The following is a 9,131-nucleotide window of genomic DNA, read 5'->3' on the forward strand; positions in this document are numbered from 1 at the left end:
AACTCAGCAGGCTGGAGGAAATGAGCAGGGGCTGGGTTAAACACAGGCAGGTGTGGCCAGGCAGAATCACGATCTCAGTTGCCCATTTGGCTGGTCATGGTGTGCCACAGCCAGCAGCTGCTCACAGGGGGCTTGCAGATACCCGTGGTGCATTTTTGCTGGTTTCTTTAACTGGATAAAAGCAAATGCCCCTGCTGCCCTCCCCAGGGTCCCAAGGGAAGTGAACTGCCAAGGCTAAAAGCCTCACAGCATGAGCTCAATTCAGTGCTTCACATCTTCTTGGGTCCTCTTTAAAGGAGGACACAGCACACCACCACACTCACTGAAGTGAGCTGACCTGTATTTCTGCTCTTCCCTTGCTCCAGTCTCTGTTCCCCAGAGCAGGGGAGGCTTTTCCTCCATGGTTGGAGAGGACAAAGCACTGCAGATAAAACCATGAGGGCCAGGCTGCAGAGGCAGGGCCAGGGGCAAAGACAGAGCTGGATGCTGGTGTCCCCAGGGAACCGGCACCTAAGGTGCCTTAGCCATGTGGTAAACAACTGTCCACTTTTTAAAATTGTAAAGCTTTATTAAACTTTAACAAAAAAAAAAAAAAAACAAAACAAAAAAAAAAAACCCAAACAAACAAAAAAACAACAACAAAAGGACTAAATAAGGAAAAACTACAGCACCAGGAGCCCCTGTGACTACCAGCCACGTACTCGTCTTCAAAATGGATGCTCTGCTTTTTATACTTCTAGCTCCTCTTAAAGTCTTGTCAGTCAGCTCCTTCTTTGCCATCCAGGGGTGGAGATCACTTTCTTACACCTTGATTGTAGGGCAGGTGTTGCCACAGTAACAAACCAATCCTTCCCAAATTGCCCAATGACCACGATAGCCAGCACGGGGAGGACACATTGCAGTAACATAACTGCACATCTACCAAACTTCTCTTAACACACACCTAATGTTCACCCCTTAATTGTGAGCCAACCATCTCATTACTCATCTGTAACAGCCAGCACCCACCCTGCAGAAGGAAGAGCTTCTGAGTCTGCTTCCAGGCCACCATTCCAGCTCCTGGATGTGAAGTTGTTTCCCAGACCACCAACATAATTCTTCCAGCAAGGACGGCCCAGCTCTGCAGAGAAAACTGAACCAACAAATCAGTGATGCCCAGACATCCATCACAGAAACACTGGTGGCAAGAGTGCCCTGGAGATCGGCCCAACCTCCCCTCACGCCGTGAGCCATCCACACAGCATAGGGCAGTGCTGATCCAAGGGCATTCCTACTTTTCCAGGCTCAGGTAGCTACTGGTTGATGTGTTCCGGCTTTCTCTGCCAGCACAAGCCCCGTGCCACATCCCCGCCTTGTCACACTGGTGTGAGCTCAGGAGCAGGCAGCAAATCCACTGCTCCCCTGTCCTTGGAGTCAGCCAACACCCCGAGGGGGTCTGTGGTCTCCTGGTGGTGCCACTCACATTTACACCCACAACTCTCCAGGCTTTGAGAGAACTGGAAAAGCTCTTTGCTTTATTATGTCCAGTTCACAGTGGAAGTGCAGGGGTCAGGAGGAGGCTGCTTTTCGTGCCAGGATGTCCTGATTAAGTCAAGCACTGGCGATGGCATCTTAAAAGCGCTGAAGAGAGGTAAATCATCTCGCAGCACCGGAGGTTGTGGGGGGCAATTACCGAAGAATGCACTTGTTAGGAGTCGGAATCGGCCAGGCACATGCACAAACCTCTGCCAGGAGCCCGTGGCTCCCAGGAAAGCGGAGTGGCCCCTCACGACACAGGGGCAGGCTGGCTCTGTTGGCATGGCAACGCGGGATGCTGGAGCAGGGGCCGCGGGCGGCAGTTTGCAATCGGCAACACGGAGAAATGTTTGATAGATTTAATAACGCCAACCTCGCACACTCGCGTTCTCTCCTTCCCTCCCTCCTGCCGCACTCACTCACTCCACCTTGTGCTGCCAGGCTGAATAACGACGGTATTGTGGTGGGAGAAAAACAGCATCATCTGCACCTCGGCTGGCAGGGAGAGGGGCTCAGGGGCTGAAGCACTTTTTTATCTGCCAGTCCCCCACTTCCTGCCAGTATCTCTCCCTGTGGAGGCAAAGGCAGGCGGTGCAGAGGGATTGCGGTTCCAGCAGGAGGCTCAAGCTCTGTTTGTGCTGTGATATCCCACATTTCTCATCAACACTCTGGAGTACTTTACCCTCCCCACTGCAGGATGAAGAGAGCAACTCTGACTTACCTTTTTCATTTTTAAATGGTTTAAGACCCTGGACTTTTCAAGCATTAAGTAGTTCTTGTTCACTGTTAGAACTCACACAGAGTATTACCTAGGGAGCTAGGAGGAGTGAAGAGGCAGAGGGATTAAAAAAGCAGATTTTTCTGCATAGCCAAAACCTTCACTGCTTCCACAGGGGATCTCTGGGATGCTGGAGATGGGATCAGAACTCCCTGCACCAATGGCAGCTGCACAAGTCCCTGTTCCCACTCCAGGGGTGACCTCCCCACCCAAAGGATTTTGTCCCCCAGCACAGCAGGCAGGCACATGTTACCCTCCTGCACGTGATTTGGGACAGTGTGACAACCACACAGTGCCCCACGGGTCTGGCTATGCCAGGATTAACACCCTGCTGCTTTTTGTCTGGGTACAATGCCAAGGGGACGCTTCAGTGTGGTTCTGGCTTATCCCTGGCCAGGGCTGCAGGCTGATCCAGGTCTCCTGCAGGGGTTCCCCTGCAGCAGCATCCAGCTCTGCAATGGCTCTGGGAGCCTTGTGCTTCACACCAGGGCTTTGTGTGCTGCTCCTCCCCAGACCACCAGCCTCGAGTGAGAGGTGATCCTGGGAAGAGTCACCTGTGACATCTGGGAATGCTCAACCAGCAGGACATCCAACCCAAAAGTTTTTCCCTAGGGTGCTACAGCTGTGTAACAGCTCTGAGTGCATCACCAGCCCCAGCTGGGGGATGGGATGCCCACCTCTATCTTCCCCAGCACAGAGAGGGGTGCTTCTCTGTGGATCACCCTGCAGCTCACATCCAAGGAGGAAGGCAGACAGCCGAGGTGCTTCTGGAAAGAAGGTCCCAGCTGACCCCCTACAGTGCAATTTCTACTGTAATGCCTCCCAGCTGGGCAGAGCATGAGCCAGCTCCTGCTCCTGATCCCTCCTCAAGGTAGGAGTGAAGGTGACCCTTCCCTTGGCAGGAGAAAAGAGTAATGTTCTGAGGTCACCACACAGGCCTATGTCAGAGAGCAGAGTTTTGTCACTATAACAAACCTTGAACTCCACACAGGCTTTAGGCTCTAATATTTTGCACTTAGATGTAGTTGAGCATGATCTGAATGGGTGAGGAGACACTTGTGTCCTTTTCTCAGGAGGGTGAAAAGGAAGAAGGGGTTGGTCAGTGGGAACCGATGCCTCAGGTTTTGGCGTTTCTATTCTTCAGATTCTGTGCTGCTTTAGTGTGTGGGTCTGGGCTTCACATTAGGGGATGGTGAGCTCTCTGCACAGAGCAGGGAGACAAAACAATTCCTGCTCTAGGGGACCAAGGACAAATGATCCAAATCTCAGACCCAAGAGCACAAGCAACGTGGACTGAAGGGAGAAAAAAAAAAAGGATGGGACTTCATGAGCTAGAGCTGGAATTAGACAATTAACTCCAATATGCAAATGGACCAGAACTTATAAAAATGTGAGATCTCATGACCAAGTCCTCTTCTGCTCCCATCTTGGAGCCATCCAGGCAAAACCACAACTGTGGCTCTGGTACTGCCAGGGTGTGGCCTTTGAAGGCACTTCAGTAAATCTCCTCTTTATTCCCCTAAACTCCATCTAGCCTCTGCTGCAGCTCCTTAAGGCATCAGCAGAACGCAGGTCCCATCTCCTGTGCTGCCTCACCTGCAGGAAGGAGCACGACTGCTCTGCAGGACTGGCTGGTGTCCGGTGTCTCCATCGGTGGGGACAGACAGGACCCTCCCATGCCTCAGGGGGGTCTCAGGCACAGCAGCTGATGTGTTGGCTCTCATTAGGAACTGAATTTTTGATTTCTCAGTGCTCTGCTGGTATAGCCCCCTCCCTCCTGAATCTTACAGAGAGCACCAATCCCCCTGGATTTCCCTGGGCAGAGGCTGTGTGGTTTTGTGCGAGCTCAGCCCTGGCAGAGGCAGGAATCCCCCATCTCTGGAGGGGAGCAGAGGGGGATGGGGCTCCTGTTTTCCTCCAGCTCTGCTTGATGTGCAGGGAAGAGGAATCCTCTCCAGCAGCTCGTCACTGTGCCAGCACCAATCGCAGGCAGCACAGGGAATCCCTTTGCAGGGAGCAGCTCTGCTGAGCCAGCTCCTGACAGGGATCCTCCACACACACACACACACACAGCCCCCCTGAGCAGCATCCCACCTCCTGCCCCCCCAGAGGAATCCTCAAAGCCTCCTCTCTCCTCTGTTCTTTTGTGTCCCCCCAGCACAACCACCTCTCTCGCTCCTGAATTTCTTCTGCCTCGCTCCACACTGCTCTGCAGCTTTCTGTGCTCAAAATAATTTCTGCTCAGGGAATTCCTCTCCCTCCCTCCCTGCTCTCCTGCAGTATTTCTCGCTGGCCTTTGCCCTAGGAGATGTAGTTGAGCATTAGCCCAAACATCATCTCCCACTGGTGATCTGTAGCAGACTGGATGACTTTAAAACCCTCCTGCAAAAGCATCCTGTTGCAAAACCAGAACATGAGAGAGGAAGGCTTTGCTCTCCATGTGGGGTGTTTGCTGAGGAATTATTCTAAGCACTAAATATTGGTGAAGGGCTGTGTTCACCTAGGGCCTGAGAAGGAACAAAATCTGGGCTTGGGAGCAGCAACCTTGGCACTGCTGCCAGCATCCAGCTCCTCTCCAGCCTCCCGTGATCCTGGAGAGAGCATCTATACCCACCCCATAGACTGCAGTAAAATCATCTGCAATTAAGCACCTCCAGATCCCAATCAGCATATTTACTGATTGATAGGTGCTGTGCTTCTGTGAGAGGTGTCATAGGCTGGGCTGGGTTAATTCTGGCAGCAGAACTGTGGGGCAGAGGTCTCTGGGCTGTGATGAGGGACTGAATGTCAGCAGTGCAACCAAATGCCCCCAGAGATGGGTCTAAGGCACTGCAGAGCCTGGGTTTTTCATTCTTTGCTGTAATTAGGGATTGTTTCTTGCCTCTGCCTCTTGTTTTAGCCTTCTTCCTCCTGCCGTGAGCTGCTGAGTTTTGTGATTCCTCTGCAAAGGGCTGAGGGGATGTGAGCAGTTACTGCCCCATAGCAAACGGGTTGGGTTTTGCTTCTTGAGTGGACCTAATACTGATGAGCCTTGAGAGCAGCCTGGTTGCCAGGGTGTTGTGCATGCTGTAATGTGCATGTGCTGCAGCTGCTCCTGAGATCCAGTGGGGTAAGAGGAGGAAGCTGTATGTTATAACCTCCCTTTAAAATACTACAGCAGCCCAATGTGAGCTTGTGATGGGGAAGAGCAGCTATTTTTAGCAAAACGCTTCAGGTGAGTCGAAACTTTCCCCTTTGTTGCCTGCATCTTCAAAGCTCTCCTTGCAGCCTGCAGAAACAAGGCTAATCAGCCTCTGTGGCTCCCAGTTCTCCCAGCAGCGAGGCTGCAGGCTCTGGGATGCTGCTGCCAGCACAGCCAGGGGTGCAGCCTGCCCTGCTCTGTGCCTCAGTGCTGGGCCATGAAGTGAAGGGATAGAGAACCACCATGGGCATAAGAAAGCTGGGAAATGCCCTGTGAGGCCTTGCCTTCCCAGTGGGCTGGGATGATTGGAAGCTGCTCCTCGGGGTTTCTCCAGACTGTGACCTGGATTAGCTGGGGATAGGTGATGCTGGAGCTGTGGGCTGTGGCAGGGGGTGGGGAGGGTGGCAGTCACCCAGAGACTCTGGAGAACCCAGAGAAGACACCAGAACAAATATCCCCATGGGACCAAGAGAGACATGAAGGCTGTGTGAGGAATGGGTGGGCAGACAAGCCCAGGGGTTGCTTTGTTGGGGTCCCTCCCTGCCTTGAGCTGATGTGTTGCTGTGCCACAATTCAAACAAAAAAACAGATGTCTGATACTCTACTCTGGGAAACACGAAGTGGAGCCAGTAAGAAAATACTGTCTGGCAGTGAGAATGTGGAGTGTAGGGAGCCAAACAGGGAACCTGTGAAGGACCTTGGTCCCAGCACTGACAGTGGTGGTGCAGATGTGACCCCAGGAGTGGCATCAGAAGGCTCAGATGGGAAAGCTTGCTTTTTATTGTGGAATGTTGTGGAATGTCCTCACTCAGCTGTGCCAGTGGACACAGGGGTCTGAGAGTGCCACCCACCCAGTGCTCCCTGCAGAGGAGGACCATCAGGGCCACCATTCTAAATTCACTGGGTAGTGCTGAGGATTGTTTGGCTTTTCTCTAAAAGATCCTTCTCCCCAGGTGACTGGCAGAGGCAGCCCCCCAGGGAGAGCAGTTCTGTCTAACCCACTTTTACACCGAGCACTTAATGCAATGAATCTCCTCGCTTTTCTCCCAGATCTTCACTTACAACAAGATCCCTTGGCACACTCTTTAAAAAAAGAAGCCTTGCTGACATGCCTTTATTGGGCTGCTCTTAAAGCTGGCACAATTAAACAGCACAGATAAGAGCTGTTCTGCAGCCTGCATTCAGTCAGTAAATATTAATGCTGGCTTTTTTAAGGTGAGTGGTGTGCTCTTATGCTGCTGGCAGCTAGCTTGGCTGCTACAAGAAATGGGCTTCACTTTTGATAAGGGTTCAAAGAAGGTTTGAGCTCTTGGAGTTTGAGGCCAGAAGGAATAATTTGAATAAGTTGGTTTTTTTCTATCTAGGGTATCCTGAAGTTTCAGCTGGTTGACACTTCTCAGTTGATGAGCCCAATAACTTCAGCTGGATGAAGGCAGATGAGGTGTTTGGCAAGGCCAGCTTATTAGAAGGGTTGTATTTTGATTTATAGATCTCTTGAAAACAGAAGATCCGATGCAAACAGGCATGGAATGCAGACACAGACAATGCAGTGCTGCCATTAGAAATGTGTGCTTTGTGACTTATTTCCCCTGGCTAACTTCAAGCTCTGGAGGTCACTTCTGGCAGAGAAGTGTTTCTCCATCCTCCAAGCAAGCATTGTTCCTCACCTTCTTCCCCTCTCCTCCCCCAGGGTCAGACTAACCCAGCTTTACGCTGAATTTAGAGGGCTTTGCATCTGCAGCTTCATTGCAGGTGTGAGCACCTGCAGTGTCCCACCGTGGGCACAGGGTGTGGAGCTGCTTCGCTGGGAGAGCAGCTCTGCAGCTCTGGGACTGTTCACTTGGCATTTAAGCCCTCTCTGGCGGGGATGTCCAGAGCTGTCCCTCCAGTCCAGGGGATTACAAATGATCCTGTGGAAGGCCTGAGGTGAAAGCCAAGCAGTCCATGCTGTCAGGGGGTGGTGTGTTAAAAATGCAGCTTATCATCACTCCAAGACTGTGTCTGGGGCCCAAGAGGTCACAAAAGGGAGAGGAAATCTGGCTAAAATCTTACTGGAAGGCAGATGCTAATTCTCAAGGCTGCCACAGGCCCTAACCTGTAACAATCTGGTGTTTTATTTGCTTTGTGCTACCCTGAGGCTGCCGGGGAGGTGGTGAAGGTTTCTTGATCTCTCATTGCACCTCCTTCATTCAATTATGCACCTGCAGAAACCAGGGTGACTTTTACCTCATCAAAAACCTAACTGGACAAAAAAACAACAGCAGGGCTTGGCAGGTGAGAGGCTGGGTTGGGAGACTTTACAAGGAAAAGAATAATAAAAATATTTATATAAAGAAGGCAATTTATGCACTTCTGATACCTGCTAATGTAAATCCACATTTAGCACAGAGGGAATTGCTGGCTTCGTGGGGATTGAGGGCTGTTTGGCAAAGCAAGCACTCTGCCATCAAATGAAGAGATCAGCTACGCTTCCTGGAGCCAGCAGCCTGGGTTATATTTAACCCAGCAGTTTTCACACTGGGAGAGTAAGTACATACTTTATATCTCATTTCTGTCCTGGGTGCCATGGTGCATCACAATTGTGGCAGGGGTGATCCATTCCCCATTAACACCTTTACAGGCTGCTTAGCACATCTGAGGCTCCTGGAGGGTGGAGGAGAGAGGAGAGGGAGGCAAAAGCACCTGCAGAGCCTGAAGCCTCTGATCCTGGCTCTCCTCCCTTCCCTGCTGGCTTCCTGACATCCTCCCAGACCTGCAGGGAGTGGTCAAACAGAGCTGATTTCTCTCTGGAACGTCAGGAGTGCATGAAGAGGTGAAGCAAATGGAGGAAGAGGTGCAACCTCCCCATCTGAGGAGTCTGGGACAGCTCTGTGTAGGCACACAGTTTGTGGTGATTGGGATGGGACGGGCTGGCCCAGCCTCATCCCCAGTGGCACAGCTGTGAGCAGCACTGACACCAACGAGCCATGGAGTGCCCAGGGGTGCTGAGCACCCACCAAAGGGAGCAGGGGGCACACAGGGGCAGTGCATCAGCATCAGGGGTGTAAAAGGCTGGGCTGAAGAACAAGAAGGGCAGATGCTTGCAGGCTTCTCTGGTGGTTTGGTGTTACTCTGTGTGGGCAGACACCTGAAGCCTTCTGGAGGGGTCTGGTGTCACTCTGTATGGATTGAAGCCTTCTGAAATGGTATGGTGACACTCTGTGTGTCCTGGCCATCTCAGCTGTGACAGCTCTGGAGGCTGAACAAGTGCTGTCCTACCCCTTGCAGGGTTTGGCTTGCACCAGAGTGGTCACCACTCCCTCTTGGGCCACCTAGTTCAGGATGGGAGTCACCTTAACTGGCCAAGGCTGAACCACAGAGTGAGATGAGCAGAAAGGACCAAGATCTGTGATTGCTCTCCTGTCCTTCCTCTCCCCAGCCTCTGGTAAATGCTGCTCCATGGAGCTGGTGTCCAGATCTTGGCAGCCTTGGGGATGGCTCTGCTCAGGGCCTGCTTTCCCAAGAGCACACACACAAGAGCTGTGATGTCTCAGCCTGGAAAAGGGGGTTTCTAGTGCTGGAGCAGGGAAGGAGAGCAGATCATGCCTGGGAATGCTGATTCCCTGCCTCACCCCAGAAGTGAGCTGTCCCCTCAGGCAGGGCTGAGGCGCAGTGCTG

The sequence above is a fragment of the Onychostruthus taczanowskii genome, unplaced genomic scaffold (assembly GCF_017590055.1).
Source record: "Onychostruthus taczanowskii isolate IOZ18803 unplaced genomic scaffold, ASM1759005v1 scaffold81, whole genome shotgun sequence".
In the NCBI taxonomy this organism is placed as follows: domain Eukaryota; kingdom Metazoa; phylum Chordata; class Aves; order Passeriformes; family Passeridae; genus Onychostruthus; species Onychostruthus taczanowskii.